The sequence below is a fragment of the Anopheles funestus genome, chromosome 2RL (assembly GCF_943734845.2).
Source record: "Anopheles funestus chromosome 2RL, idAnoFuneDA-416_04, whole genome shotgun sequence".
In the NCBI taxonomy this organism is placed as follows: Eukaryota; Metazoa; Arthropoda; class Insecta; order Diptera; family Culicidae; genus Anopheles; species Anopheles funestus.
Genome location: NC_064598.1, coordinates 100363871 through 100377209, shown reverse-complemented (window position 1 = coordinate 100377209; position 13339 = coordinate 100363871).

Below are 13339 nucleotides of genomic sequence, written 5' to 3'. Positions count from 1 at the left end.
TTTTGGCTATAACTTGGTCGGTATCCAACGGATCGCCAATCTTTAAAATGTGGTCGATAGATGGTACTAATGGCTACATTTTCTTCTTGGACGGCCATGCCCTCAGATGTCTATGCTAGAAGTTATCTGAGAAACCAAGTTCCTTACCCTGTTTGAGAAAATGTAAAATTTTCCTCATTTTTGAGCAATGTAGCAAAATTTTTAAATGTGATATATTTGAATGCGAATTTGTTGCAATAAGTTTCTTTTCACTCAAATAATGCTTCAAATTAAAAAAAGAATAAAAAATCAGAAAAAAATTTTTTTAAAATTTTCAACTCGAAAATTTCATAAGGGGTACCCCTTGCCATTTTTTTGAGAAAATTTGGAAAAAAAATGAAATTGATTTATTTTAATGCCAATTGGTTGCAATGTGTTTCTTTTCACTCAAGTAATGCTTTAAATAAAAAAAAGAGTCAAAAATAATAAAAAAATCAAAAAATTCAAAAAAATATAAATTTACTAAGGCTCATTTTTGCACCAAGTTTTGGCTATAACTCGGTCGGTATCCAACGGATCGCCAATCTTTAACCTGTGGTCGATAGATGGCACCAATGGCTACATTTTCTTCTTGGACGGACATGCCCTCAGATGTCTATGCTAGAAGTTATCTGAGAAGCCAAGTTCCATACCCTGTTTGAGAAAATGTAAAATTTTCCTCATTTTTGCGCCAAGTTTTGGCTATAACTCGGTCGGTATCCAACGGATCGCCAATCTTTAAAATGTGGTCGATAGATGGTACTAATGGCTACATTTTCTTCTTGGACGGCCATGCCCTCAGATGTCTATGCTAGAAGTTATCTGAGAAACCAAGTTCCTTACCCTGTTTGAGAAAATGTAAAATTTTCCTCATTTTTGAGCAATGTAGCAAAATTTTTAAATGTGATATATTTGAATGCGAATTTGTTGCAATAAGTTTCTTTTCACTCAAATAATGCCTCAAATTAAAAAAAGAATAAAAAATCAGAAAAATTTTTTTAAAAATTTTCAACTCGAAAATTTCATAAGGGGTACCATTATGAAGGGGTACCCTTGCCATTTTTTTGAGAAAATTTGGAAAAAAAATGAAATTGATTTATTTTAATGCCAATTGGTTGCAATGTGTTTCTTTTCACTCAAGTAATGCTTTAAATAAAAAAAAGAGTCAAAAATAATAAAAAATTCAAAAAAATATAAATTTACTAAGGCTCATTTTTGCACCAAGTTTTGGCTATAACTCGGTCGGTATCCAACGGATCGCCAATCTTTAACCTGTGGTCGATAGATGGCACCAATGGCTACATTTTCTTCTTGGACGGCCATGCCCTCAGATGTCTATGCTAGAAGTTATCTGAGAAGCCAAGTTCCATACCCTGTTTGAGAAAATGTAAAATTTTCCTCATTTTTGCGCCAAGTTTTGGCTATAACTCGGTCGGTATCCAACGGATTGCCAATCTTTAAAATGTGGTCGATAGATGGTACTAATGGCTACATTTTCTTCTTGGGCGGCCATGCCCTCAGATGTCTATGCTAGAAGTTATCTGAGAAACCAAGTTCCTTACCCTGTTTGAGAAAATGTAAAATTTTCCTCATTTTTGAGCAATGTAGCAAAATTTTTAAATGTGATATATTTGAATGCGAATTTGTTGCAATAAGTTTCTTTTCACTCAAATAATGCTTCAAATTAAAAAAAGAATAAAAAATCAGAAAAAAATTTTTTAAAAATTTTCAACTCGAAAATTTCATAAGGGGTACCCCTTGCCATTTTTTTGAGAAAATTTGGAAAAAAAATGAAATTGATTTATTTTAATGCCAATTGGTTGCAATGTGTTTCTTTTCACTCAAGTAATGCTTTAAATAAAAAAAGAGTCAAAAATAATAAAAAAATCAAAAAATTCAAAAAAATAAAACTTTACTAAGGCTCATTTTTGCACCAAGTTTTGGCTATAACTCGGTCGGTATCCAACGGATCGCCAATCTTTAACCTGTGGTCGATAGATGGCACCAATGGCTACATTTTCTTCTTGGACGGACATGCCCTCAGATGTCTATGCTAGAAGTTATCTGAGAAGCCAAGTTCCATACCCTGTTTGAGAAAATGTAAAATTTTCCTCATTTTTGCGCCAAGTTTTGGCTATAACTCGGTCGGTATCCAACGGATCGCCAATCTTTAAAATGTGGTCGATAGATGGTACTAATGGCTACATTTTCTTCTTGGACGGCCATGCCCTCAGATGTCTATGCTAGAAGTTATCTGAGAAACCAAGTTCCTTACCCTGTTTGAGAAAATGTAAAATTTTCCTCATTTTTGAGCAATGTAGCAAAATTTTTAAATGTGATATATTTGAATGCGAATTTGTTGCAATAAGTTTCTTTTCACTCAAATAATGCTTCAAATTAAAAAAAGAATAAAAAATCAGAAAAAATTTTTTTAAAAATTTTCAACTCGAAAATTTCATAAGGGGTACCCCTTGCCATTTTTTTGAGAAAATTTGGAAAAAAAATGAAATTGATTTATTTTAATGCCAATTGGTTGCAATGTGTTTCTTTTCACTCAAGTAATGCTTTAAATAAAAAAAAGAGTCAAAAATAATAAAAAAATCAAAAAATTCAAAAAAATAAAAATTTACTAAGGCTCATTTTTGCACCAAGTTTTGGCTATAACTCGGTCGGTATCCAACGGATCGCCAATCTTTAACCTGTGGTCGATAGATGGCACCAATGGCTACATTTTCTTCTTGGACGGACATGCCCTCAGATGTCTATGCTAGAAGTTATCTGAGAAGCCAAGTTCCATACCCTGTTTGAGAAAATGTAAAATTTTCCTCATTTTTGCGCCAAGTTTTGGCTATAACTTGGTCGGTATCCAACGGATCGCCAATCTTTAAAATGTGGTCGATAGATGGTACTAATGGCTACATTTTCTTCTTGGGCGGCCATGCCCTCAGATGTCTATGCTAGAAGTTATCTGAGAAACCAAGTTCCTTACCCTGTTTGAGAAAATGTAAAATTTTCCTCATTTTTGAGCAATGTAGCAAAATTTTTAAATGTGATATATTTGAATGCGAATTTGTTGCAATAAGTTTCTTTTCACTCAAATAATGCTTCAAATTAAAAAAAGAATAAAAAATCAGAAAAAAAATTTTTAAAAATTTTCAACTCGAAAATTTCATAAGGGGTACCCCTTGCCATTTTTTTGAGAAAATTTGGAAAAAAAATGAAATTGATTTATTTTAATGCCAATTGGTTGCAATGTGTTTCTTTTCACTCAAGTAATGCTTTAAATAAAAAAAAGAGTCAAAAATAATAAAAAAATCAAAAAATTCAAAAAAATAAAAATTTACTAAGGCTCATTTTTGCACCAAGTTTTGGCTATAACTCGGTCGGTATCCAACGGATCACCAATCTTTAACCTGTGGTCGATAGATGGCACCAATGGCTACATTTTCTTCTTGGACGGCCATGCTCTCAGATGTCTATGCTAGAAGTTATCTGAGAAGCCAAGTTCCATACCCTGTTTGAGAAAATGTAAAATTTTCCTCATTTTTGCGCCAAGTTTTGGCTATAACTCGGTCGGTATCCAACGGATCGCCAATCTTTAAAATGTGGTCGATAGATGGTACTAATGGCTACATTTTCTTCTTGTACGGCCATGCCCTCAGACGTCTATGCTAGAAGTTATCTGAGAAACCAAGTTCCTTACCCTGTTTGAGAAAATGTAAAATTTTCCTCATTTTTGAGCAATGTAGCAAAATTTTTAAATGTGATATATTTGAATGCGAATTTGTTGCAATAAGTTTCTTTTCACTCAAATAATGCTTCAAATTAAAAAAAGAATAAAAAATCAGAAAAAATTTTTTAAAAATTTTCAACTCGAAAATTTCATAAGGGGTACCCCTTGCCATTTTTTTGAGAAAATTTGGAAAAAAAAATGAAATTGATTTATTTTAATGCCAATTGGTTGCAATGTGTTTCTTTTCACTCAAGTAATGCTTTAAATAAAAAAAAGAGTCAAAAATAATAAAAAAATCAAAAAATTCAAAAAAATATAAATTTACTAAGGCTCATTTTTGCACCAAGTTTTGGCTATAACTCGGTCGGTATCCAACGGATCGCCAATCTTTAACCTGTGGTCGATAGATGGCACCAATGGCTACATTTTCTTCTTGGACGGACATGCCCTCAGATGTCTATGCTAGAAGTTATCTGAGAAGCCAAGTTCCATACCCTGTTTGAGAAAATGTAAAATTTTCCTCATTTTTGCGCCAAGTTTTGGCTATAACTTGGTCGGTATCCAACGGATCGCCAATCTTTAAAATGTGGTCGATAGATGGTACTAATGGCTACATTTTCTTCTTGGGCGGCCATGCCCTCAGATGTCTATGCTAGAAGTTATCTGAGAAACCAAGTTCCTTACCCTGTTTGAGAAAATGTAAAATTTTCCTCATTTTTGAGCAATGTAGCAAAATTTTTAAATGTGATATATTTGAATGCGAATTTGTTGCAATAAGTTTCTTTTCACTCAAATAATGCTTCAAATTAAAAAAAGAATAAAAAATCAGAAAAAAAATTTTTAAAAATTTTCAACTCGAAAATTTCATAAGGGGTACCCCTTGCCATTTTTTTGAGAAAATTTGGAAAAAAATGAAATTGATTTATTTTAATGCCAATTGGTTGCAATGTGTTTCATTTCACTCAAGTAATGCTTTAAATAAAAAAAAGAGTCAAAAATAATAAAAAAATCAAAAAATTCAAAAAAATATAAATTTACTAAGGCTCATTTTTGCACCAAGTTTTGGCTATAACTCGGTCGGTATCCAACGGATCGCCAATCTTTAACCTGTGGTCGATAGATGGCATCAATGGCTACATTTTCTTCTTGGACGGACATGCCCTCAGATGTCTATGCTAGAAGTTATCTGAGAAGCCAAGTTCCATACCCTGTTTGAGAAAATGTAAAATTTTCCTCATTTTTGCGCCAAGTTTTGGCTATAACTCGGTCGGTATCCAACGGATCGCCAATCTTTAACCTGTGGTCGATAGATGGCACCAATGACTACATTTTCTTCTTGGACGGCCATGCCCTCAGATGTCTATGCTAGAAGTTATCTGAGAAACCAAGTTCCTTACCCTGTTTGAGAAAATGTAAAATTTTCCTCATTTTTGAGCAATGTAGCAAAATTTTTAAATGTGATATATTTGAATGCGAATTTGTTGCAATAAGTTTCTTTTCACTCAAATAATGCTTCAAATTAAAAAAAGAATAAAAAATCAGAAAAAAAAATTTTAAAAATTTTCAACTCGAAAATTTCATAAGGGGTACCCCTTGCCATTTTTTTGAGAATTTTTGCAAAAAAATGAAATTGATTTATTTTAATGCCAATTGGTTGCAATGTGTTTCTTTTCACTCAAGTAATGCTTTAAATAAAAAAAAGAGTCAAAAATAATAAAAAAATCAAAAAAATCAAAAAAATAAAAATTTGCTAAGGCTCATTTTTGCACCAAGTTTTGGCTATAACTCGGTCGGTATCCAACGGATCGCCAATCTTTAACCTGTGGTCGATAGATGGCACCAATGGCTACATTTTCTTCTTGGACGGACATGCTCTCAGATGTCTATGCTAGAAGTTATCTGAGAAGCCAAGTTCCATACCCTGTTTGAGAAAATGTAAAATTTTCCTCATTTTTGCGCCAAGTTTTGGCTATAACTTGGTCGGTATCCAACGGATCGCCAATCTTTAAAATGTGGTCGATAGATGGTACTAATGGCTACATTTTCTTCTTGGGCGGCCATGCCCTCAGATGTCTATGCTAGAAGTTATCTGAGAAACCAAGTTCCTTACCCTGTTTGAGAAAATGTAAAATTTTCCTCATTTTTGAGCAATGTAGCAAAATTTTTAAATGTGATATATTTGAATGCGAATTTGTTGCAATAAGTTTCTTTTCACTCAAATAATGCTTCAAATTAAAAAAAGAATAAAAAATCAGAAAAAAAATTTTTAAAAATTTTCAACTCGAAAATTTCATAAGGGGTACCCCTTGCCATTTTTTTGAGAAAATTTGGAAAAAAAATGAAATTGATTTATTTTAATGCCAATTGGTTGCAATGTGTTTCATTTCACTCAAGTAATGCTTTAAATAAAAAAAAGAGTCAAAAATAATAAAAAAATCAAAAAATTCAAAAAAATATAAATTTACTAAGGCTCATTTTTGCACCAAGTTTTGGCTATAACTCGGTCGGTATCCAACGGATCGCCAATCTTTAACCTGTGGTCGATAGATGGCATCAATGGCTACATTTTCTTCTTGGACGGACATGCCCTCAGATGTCTATGCTAGAAGTTATCTGAGAAGCCAAGTTCCATACCCTGTTTGAGAAAATGTAAAATTTTCCTCATTTTTGCGCCAAGTTTTGGCTATAACTCGGTCGGTATCCAACGGATCGCCAATCTTTAACCTGTGGTCGATAGATGGCACCAATGACTACATTTTCTTCTTGGACGGCCATGCCCTCAGATGTCTATGCTAGAAGTTATCTGAGAAACCAAGTTCCTTACCCTGTTTGAGAAAATGTAAAATTTTCCTCATTTTTGAGCAATGTAGCAAAATTTTTAAATGTGATATATTTGAATGCGAATTTGTTGCAATAAGTTTCTTTTCACTCAAATAATGCTTCAAATTAAAAAAAGAATAAAAAATCAGAAAAAAAAATTTTAAAAATTTTCAACTCGAAAATTTCATAAGGGGTACCCCTTGCCATTTTTTTGAGAATTTTTGCAAAAAAATGAAATTGATTTATTTTAATGCCAATTGGTTGCAATGTGTTTCTTTTCACTCAAGTAATGCTTTAAATAAAAAAAAGAGTCAAAAATAATAAAAAAATCAAAAAAATCAAAAAAATAAAAATTTGCTAAGGCTCATTTTTGCACCAAGTTTTGGCTATAACTCGGTCGGTATCCAACGGATCGCCAATCTTTAACCTGTGGTCGATAGATGGCACCAATGGCTACATTTTCTTCTTGGACGGACATGCTCTCAGATGTCTATGCTAGAAGTTATCTGAGAAGCCAAGTTCCATACCCTGTTTGAGAAAATGTAAAATTTTCCTCATTTTTGCGCCAAGTTTTGGCTATAACTTGGTCGGTATCCAACGGATCGCCAATCTTTAAAATGTGGTCGATAGATGGCACTAATGGCTACATTTTCTTCTTGGACGGCCATGCCCTCAGATGTCTATGCTAGAAGTTATCTGAGAAACCAAGTTCCTTACCCTGTTTGAGAAAATGTAAAATTTTCCTCATTTTTGAGCAATGTAGCAAAATTTTTAAATGTGATATATTTGAATGCGAATTTGTTGCAATAAGTTTCTTTTCACTCAAATTATCTTCAAATTAAAAAAAGAATAAAAAATCAGAAAAAAATTTTTTAAAAATTTTCAACTCGAAAATTTCATAAGGGGTACCCCTTGCCATTTTTTTGAGAAAATTTGGAAAAAAATGAAATTGATTTATTTTAATGCCAATTGGTTGCAATGTGTTTCTTTTCACTCAAATAATGCTTAAAATAGAAAAAAGAGTCAAAAATAATAAAAAAATCAAAAAATTCAAAAAAATAAAAATTTACTAAGGCTCATTTTTGCACCAAGTTTTGGCTATAACTCGGTCGGTATCCAACGGATCGCCAATCTTTAACCTGTGGTCGATAGATGGCACCAATGGCTACATTTTCTTCTTGGACGGACATGCTCTCAGATGTCTATGCTAGAAGTTATCTGAGAAGCCAAGTTCCATACCCTGTTTGAGAAAATGTAAAATTTTCCTCATTTTTGCGCCAAGTTTTGGCTATAACTCGGTCGGTATCCAACGGATCGCCAATCTTTAAAATGTGGTCGATAGATGGTACTAATGGCTACATTTTCTTCTTGGACGACCATGCCCTCAGATGTCTATGCTAGAAGTTATCTGAGAAACCAAGTTCCTTACCCTGTTTGAGAAAATGTAAAATTTTCCTCATTTTTGAGCAATGTAGCAAAATTTTTAAATGTGATATATTTGAATGCGAATTTGTTGCAATAAGTTTCTTTTCACTCAAATTATCTTCAAATTAAAAAAAGAATAAAAAATCAGAAAAAAATTTTTTAAAAATTTTCAACTCGAAAATTTCATAAGGGGTACCCCTTGCCATTTTTTTGAGAAAATTTGGAAAAAAAATTTAATTGATTTATTTTAATGCCAATTGGTTGCAATGTGTTTCTTTTCACTCAAATAATGCTTAAAATAGAAAAAAGAGTAAAAAATAATAAAAAAATAAAAAAAATCTTTAATTTTGAAAATTTCCCAAGGCGTTCGCAAACGCGACAATTTCTAAGGATAAGCACAGATAGCACGGGGTAAAAAGTGTGAGAGTAACAGCTTTAACAATTTTGTACAAAATAACCTGTATCAAACCTTACTGTAGAATCTTTTATTGTCTGTAAACCAAAAAACGGTCACAAGTTAACACTCTTTGTAGATTTGCAGGTGTTTTGGGCTAAATTACACCTAAATTATACAACACAGGGTAGATGTTTTTATGAGATTGTTGAAACCACTTTGCCATAACACACATCAGAACACGGTGCTTTTCCTTAACACAAAGCAACCCTTCAGCCGCGTTCTATCTGTTAATCGTACACTCGGAATAGTAGTAGCTCAACAAGGTGCGAATAGTCAGCAGATACAGCATCCATCCAGCAGAATGATGAACAGCCAACGATAACACGGTTGCAGTGTTTCTTCTTTATCGTGATACCGAAAATTGGAAAGTGCAAACAGTGAGATGAATGTAAATCGATTCAATTTCCATCCCGCGATGGAACAGCTCGTGGCAAGACCCTTCGGCCGTATCTCTCATCGTCCATTGCAACATCAAAGCACACACACACACGCGTAAGGGTGCGCACGAGACACAGTTGTGTTTGCACTGTCCGATTGTGGACGGGAGGAGACGCCACATAGCCGTAGCTATCGATCGGTCCCCGTGCACGTACAGGACCATTTTCGGTTTGTTTAATTTCGTTAATTGAAACAGTGTCGAAAGCGACACGGAAAGCGATCTCGAGATTTAACGGCATGAACGGTCGAGGGATGGCAGTTGTTCGAGTGTATCCCTGTAGTAGAGGCCTTTGGCCAATGATAAGGATGATGATAGAGGGGACGTTTTGAAGTGAAATGAAATGGCTACCGCAAAGCAAACGAAGAACCACGGAAGGAAGGAAGCCGGAAAGGACAAGACTCTTGTAGTTGATAGTTTTACCTTGAGGGAGGTCGCCCTCGGGAACGGTGTTTGAACTAGTGCAATTGATTTGTCCGTTGAAAAAGAAAAAAAAAGAAGTCACCCTATAAGGCAAGGTTGAAAAGCGCCACGATAAGATGTCAATGCAGAGAAAGAGAAAAAGAAACTGAAAGAACCAAAACAGAAATGGCCGTTAGGTGCCGCTCGGTTGGACACTCTCAACACCGGAAGCGACATCATCCAGATGGTCATCTGGAAGTCGCTCTAGAGGTAATGTAAAGTGGTGGCAATGTAAAAGTGGTGTGTAAAGTAAACCTCCACGCTTGACCCCATCATGGTCGGTCAGCTCGTTCGTTTTTCAAAGTGGCCATTTTACAACTTCCATCCTGTTTGCCATTCGCCAAAGGTCCGACTATTCTTGCATGTGTACGTGTGTTCCGGCCCCAAATCCATCCCGAGCGCATTAAAATTGTATGTGAACATTTGCAAATGCAAAAGCTGAAGCGACAAGAACTGATGGAGCGGTGTCCTTCGAAAGGACCAAAGTGAGTGTCCATCTAGCTCGTTTCGTTTGTCGGACCTGTTCACCATTCTTCATGTCTGATGAAATGGCTGGCAAGTTTGTCCGAACCCCTACGGTTCCTCTCTCTCTCTCTCCTCCGGCTCTCAATGGCAGAAAAAAGACATTCAAAAAAAAAGGAGAAACACTTTGCTAAAAAGGCACACGTGTTCGTAGACACAAAATCACACAGCGAAAGAGTGAAATGAACACCCGAGGAAAATAAATTTTCCGTTCGCAAACAGTGCACCCAAAGACTTCACACTACTGTTGTCGCCAGTACAAGCGAAACTGACACAGTTTGAAGGGCAAACCAAGAGAAAGAGAGAAAGAGAACAAGGACCCGCAAAGGACACAAAACTGTGATGATGTCAGTGAAGTCAGCGAAGTTTCCGTTGGAACTTCGGCCCTGTAAAGTGTGTACCACTTCAGCGTGCCATCATGCCATCCGGTGCACGGTTCAAACAATCGCTGGAACCCGGCATTGTGGTAAAACGTGGAAGTCAATCGACAGATCGACGAAAAAAAAACATATCAAACCTTCCACACGTCTGATGAGTCGTGTTTGATTTGCGAGCGACAAACCCTTCACCCCATGTCCCTTTCTGTTCCCTTCGTTTTAGAAGGTCCCAGACACACACTCTGCCTGGGCCTGTCGTGATTCGGTTGTAATTGTTAATGTGACACACACGTCGAGGCATTGTTTGATGTACTTTTTGAGTGACGGACGAATCGAACAGGTTTTCCCCAGCACACAGCTGGTAAAGAGCCCTAGAACAAGCGTTTGCAAGTAGCATATTTACATTCTACTTAAAGGGATATGGATTTGGAGCATAGTAATGTGATTAATATCGATTAAGGCTAATGAACGAAATTAAAATACACAACTATTTTTATACAAACAAAGCCTGATACAATGATAAAGATGTGTTATGATTCAGAAGCGACCACTTTTATTTCTGGTTCATCAAGCTAAAAAAAACAACACATTGCCTACCTTTAGGCGCTTACACTAAAGACACCAATTTATAAACTAATAGCAAAACTTGTTTTAGAAACGGAATCGTTAAGGGAAATCTTTGGAAAACGAACATCACAGAACGAAGGCAAACTAATAACTAACTAAAAACATCATTTTGCATTCAAATGCTTCATTTACCACAAATATATTTAACCCTAAGAATTTATTCTTGGGGTGATCATTATTTCACAAATTGCTTATTTGCTATAATCGCCAATTTTCATAACTTACCGATTGAATTCAACCGAACGAATTACTGTCCAAAATGTGCCAACATGTTCATATCCTTAAACGATGTGAGCCGTATCGTGATCAATTACCAACGTCCGCTGATATCCGATAATTTGTCCTCATCATAATTTTCACACCAACCACCTTCTTCCACCACATGCCACATAGCGTTCTGGTTGGTTGTCGGAGGGCAGCTTACCAACGTTTAACTCCTACGCCTAATTACACCGACCAATATGCCGATTGCCGGGTGGTGGTGACCGGCATAATTCCTTCGTTTTTATTTCCCCTATCGTCAGTGTGTCACCCGGGTGCTAAACGGTCCGGTAATTTGCGTTTTATTTATTGACTGGTCGGTTAACTGCAATTTGGGAAGAATTCGCTCAGCGTTGGAGGAAGAAGTATGATCTCGGTAGCTAGAGCTATCTAGGAGACGATTTATACATCTTCATTTGTGCTGCAAAGTTTTGCATCTTACATCTGTGAAATAGACACGGAAATGTAGGCCTCTATTTGTCTAGTGTAATGAGTTATTTATTTCAACAACTACGAACCAACGTTTCACGGGGGTTGTTTCCATCGCTCCCTCGCAAATCCTTGCACCAAACACATTGGCGTGCCTGAAGTACGTCCAATTCAACCCTCCCAGCTAAATGCTTATGCCTCTTGAGTGGCCTAGTCGACCGCTTGTTTTACTGCCCCTACCGATTAATGGTTCCCATTGCCCGACATTATCAAAAACCAACGAAACCATCAAGGTAAAGCAAAACATACCCACGAAAAGGGGAAAGAGCAACATAACCCCCTTGTGCACACGCAAACTAATAAAACTGTAACAATTAATTTACGTGTTCACCCCTTGAAATGTAAACATATTAACCATGAACAAGGCACAAAATAAAGACTTTAGGAAACGGCGGCAAATTGCTTGTTGTTTGTTGCGTGGAACTGAAACATAAGAGGGGTGTGCGTGTGTGCATGCATTTTTGGCATGCTAACGGCCACTCGAAGGCCAATATTGGAAGGATGCAATGGTTGTATAGAAAAAAAGGCAGGGAATTTGTTGCATCCGGCCTACGGTACGAGAAACCTTGCTGAAGTACTTCTTTCCAAGTAGTTTAAATGTTTAAACATAAAGGCAGTTAAGGTTTAAAATTAGTATTATTTCTTTAATTGTAGCATATTTCTTGTCACTCTAAGTGGTCAACTATTGAACCAATTTGAAGATGATTTTTTTCTTATGCAATGTAAAATCTTCTCTCTGTTTTTGTTGCTCAACATCTTAAAGTATCATTTTGTCATATCGTTTATAAAACTGTTTAATCTTCTAAACGTATGCGATCGGACTCCAAGCTGTCCTGACGGGCATCTTCATATATAGCAAGACTCAACAAAAACCCATTAAATATTTATAACATTTTGTACACATTAGCAAAAACTACCACTCTCAAGGGTTCGCTGTTCAAGTTGTTACTGTACCTTGTTAAAATAGAAGAAAAAACACATTCATTCACATTCGCCTCTTCCGATCCAAACTGTTCATTTGTTAACCTCCGTTGGCGATTATCGTAATAGTGCTGAATTTCCCCTTCCTTCCTTATAACCGAAACCCATGTTACAGGTCTCCTTCACACAGAATACAACGTATAAAAGCCTCGAGGGCAAGGTCCTGAGCCAAACCTCAAACAGAAGCGTTACGAAAACCCAGTACCAAAAGAAAACATTCACGCCGTATAGAACGAGTTTTGTTTGGTCCATTTTATTGCAAAACCGGAAGAAGTGAAAACTTTAAATCGAACTACAAACAGTAAAAAGGTTTTTGCACTTCCCCAAGGAGCATCGCAATCGGAAACAATGGAGTTGGAGATTAGCATTGAGGCATCTTTTCAAAAATACCTTGAGAAAAGTAAACATATCTAATGGGAGTTCGTTGGTTCGGTGAGCTTCAATTGGATGTTGTACTGGGTGTTGGAATGTGCATGTCCATTGTAAAGCAATTGCTCTTTTCGTGTGACCCAACCGGAATTTGAGACTGTGTTGCTCATATCTCTGCATTTAAAGCGCAAGTTTCCTGATCGTTTTTGTAAGTGAAACTGGTTTTTCTGTAATCGTTAGGTCAATTAATTTGCTGACGAGTACTGCTAATGATAATAAAATTGATAATAGAAATGTGGAAAAATGTTGTTTTATGTTTTAATACTTAATTGTTTTCATTTTCCATTCCACAGAAATATTGT